Consider the following 3545-nt stretch of genomic DNA (forward strand, 5'->3'; position numbering starts at 1 on the left):
GCCATCAGCGCCCAGGAGTGGCTGCGCAAGATCCGCCTCCTGGCCCAGAAGGTGCAGGATCACAGGGACAGCCACCATGGCAGGCCAGACTGCTGTCCTCCTGGCCGCACCACGGGGGTTTGTGGATCTGCAAAGCCAGAGGCCTCTGGTGTGCACATCCCCCTGGCATGCGAACATCCCACAGCACACTGTCACCCTCCCGCGCCTGCAACAGTCGCAAACCAAGGCATGCACAAGTTCCTTCCGCCTCTCCACCGCACTTCCATCAACCCAGCATGCCTAACACCCCCACAGGATGTGCACACATCCCTTCTGATGCGTTCACGTCATTTGGAGAGTGTCTGGGTGTTCTGGGTGCTGTGGGTGGGCGCCTGTGAGATGACAGTGAGAGGGCAGAGTGGTGATGTCCTGTTTCCACGGAGGCCAGTGCAGCTATGAGATCACCTCTGGGGGCTTAATACAGATGCTGAGGCAGGAGCAGGTGCAGACAGACATACCTGGTGGGCTCGGGCGGCCCTCTCTGAGGTGCCTTTGGTCAGCGTTCAAGATCAAGAACCCAGAGGTGGAGAGGAATTCTGTCCTCTCAGTAAAACAGTGGGATAGTCGGGGCAACTGTACAGGAGGAATGTGCACTTTCGGTGCCAGCACCCATGAGCGAAAGCTGCCCTGACTGAGCCTCTCTTGCTTGGGGCTGAGTGCACTCCTGCCAGGCAAGGGTGACAGGACTTGCTTTTCCAAATTAATAAGAGAAAACGTTGATTCTCCTGTTTCCCTCGAAGGTGGAAAGTGAAGTGGGGAGACATGTGGGGAGTGAGCGAGGTTCCCTGTCTGGGGGTTCCAAATCTGCTGTTGGTTTCTTTCACCGCTGACTAGAGATATACAGGGTGTCCCCCCAAAATGTATACACACTTTGAATACCTACTAATTCCAATGGTTTTAAGCATAAGAAAGAAACAACAATGGAGCTGTCATCTGTTAAAAGTGTGGGCACAAACAGGTAGTTGGACATTCCCTGAGGGGTCTCAGATTGGAGAGGGTGAAGGCCAGACTGATGGGCCCTTACCCCCCTCCCCAACCTCAGTGCACGAATTTCGTGCACTGGGCTACTAGTATATATATAAGTGTATATATACACATAATAAAAACAGGCTTATAAGGACATTGTTTTATGTGGGTTCTTTTAGTTGTAGTGAATGGAAACTTCCTCTTACTATAAAAGCTGGCTTATCATAAAAGCATGAGAGTAATTCCATTTTAAGATCTTACTTAGGGGTCTGTTTTTTGAGACCATATCTAGTACCAAGAAGAGTATTGTTCAGAGTTAAAGGAGGAGAACAGAACTACATTAAATAAGAGTTTAGCCCAGCTGGCATGGCTCAGTGGTTGAGCGTTGACCTACGAACCTGGAGGTCACAGTTTGATTCCTGGTCAAGGTACATGCCTGGGTTGCAGGCTTGATCCCCAGTGTCGGGTATGCAGGAGGTAGTTGATCCATGATTCTCTCATCATTGATGTTTCTATCTCTTCCTTTCCCTTCCTCTCTGAAATCAATAACAATATATTTTATAAAATAAAAAAATAAGACAGTGTTTAATAAAGGGGATACATCAAGGAGTATAAAAAAGCTGAGAATGAGACAATCCAGAAATTCGAAATAGTGGGAAGCCAGGAATGATCCTGGGCAAGTCTTACAGGCTCTCAGGGTTGGGCGCATTAGTCATGAAGAAGATTCAACTTGCTTCAGAGTCGCTGCCTGAGGCAGAGAGGGAGGATCCAGAGGCAGATGGAAGGTGGACTCAATGAAGGTTGAGCTTCAGTACCCTGCCCCTCATTTGCTCTCTCAGGTCTTGGGAGGGGCTTGGTCAATGTATTCACATGATCACCTGTTTTTGTAAAAGTTGTTAAATGAGGATATTATAGCTGTGATCAGTAAAGACTGCTGCTTGGTTTCACTCAATTTCTTCCTTTCACATTTCCCCACATGTCAGGTGGTAATAGAATTGCCATGGGCATTTTGGGGCTCAGCGTAAAGAGAAGATGAGCTGAGAATATATTTATTTATTGGGATATGTTTTTGTGTTTCACATCAATAAATATGTTTTCGCCAAATTTTGAATTCATAATTTATTATTATTTTTTTAAATTAGAGCTTCTGAAAATTGAAGCCATAAGCCTCACAAAACCTGATAGTTCCCTGGAAGGGGAAATGCCATGCCTTGCCTTCCTCCTGTCCTCATCCTCCTGTCATTGCCTCCATTGACTGAGTCCATCGATTGAGAGCTTGGGATGCACAGTATGGGGATTTGCCCAGTAGGGGAACAGACATGCACCAGGAGGCAAACAAGCCCAAAATGTCACAGCAAGGAAGTAGAAAGAGTAAATCCTTTCATACTTTGCTGGGAGGAGTCCAAATCATGCCACCTCTGTGAAGGGTAGTATTTATGATAGTAACCATCAAAATCATAAATATACATAACCTTTGACCTTGCACTTCTACTTCCAGAAACTTATCTGAGATATACTAACTCATGCACTCATGCATGAAATGGTATATATTTCTAAGCTTATTAATGAAGGCATTGATTGCAATAGATATTAGAGTGAATAAAAATATACATAAATGAGTGATAAATTAACACATTTGTGATTCAATATACAACAGAATACTATTCCCCTTTAAAAAGAGGACAACCAAACAAACAAACAAGGGAATATTAAGTAAATAGGGATTGTTCAGTTTGCCATTACTGATCCAAGTAAGGTTCATAATACTTAAGCTAAAATTCTAAGATTCATAAATATCTGGGGGGAAAGAATCCACTTTTGTTTCCCCAGCAGTAATTGAGTTGCAAAACCTGACCTGAACTTTCATGGGGTCATTTGCAGTTTAAATATGCTTTGCAGAAGAAACATTTGATTGTAGGGTGCTTTCCTAGATACCTGTGGGAATGTTTCTAAAACATTTGGTAAACTATTGGTAAACACAACACATGTTTCTCCAGTCCCTATCTAATATTCAAAACTCCATATCTATATTTTTAGTTGCCCATTAGATAGCTCTCCCTGGATTGTCCTACCGGCACCTTTAAATCAACATGCCCATGACTTTCTTGAACAGTTTTTCTTACAGGACATGTTTCTCATGCTAGTCCTGTTCTGCTGAGTGGTACCATCATTAACCCAGTTTCCCAACCAGAAACCTGAACCACATCCCCAACTTCATCCTCCCTCTGCTCATCTCCCATTGTATATCTAGTTAGTCCCCACGACCTGGCTATATTATACTTTCTTAATAGGATTGTCAGATAAAATGCAAGATTCTTAGTTAAATAAATAATATTTATTTTTTTAATATAAGTATGTCCCATATATCTACACTAATAAAAGACAAACATTCAAATTGACCGTACCTTAGCTATGCCTTAAGCCATGCCCACCAGCCAATCAGAGTGACTATATGCAAATTAACCCAACCAAGATGGCGGCAGGCAGCCATGGAGCTGGAGCAAGCAGGAGGCTTGGTTGCCCCAATGATGGAGGAAGCC

This window comes from Myotis davidii, unplaced genomic scaffold, assembly GCF_000327345.1.
Source record: "Myotis davidii unplaced genomic scaffold, ASM32734v1 scaffold290, whole genome shotgun sequence".
NCBI lineage: Eukaryota > Metazoa > Chordata > Mammalia > Chiroptera > Vespertilionidae > Myotis > Myotis davidii.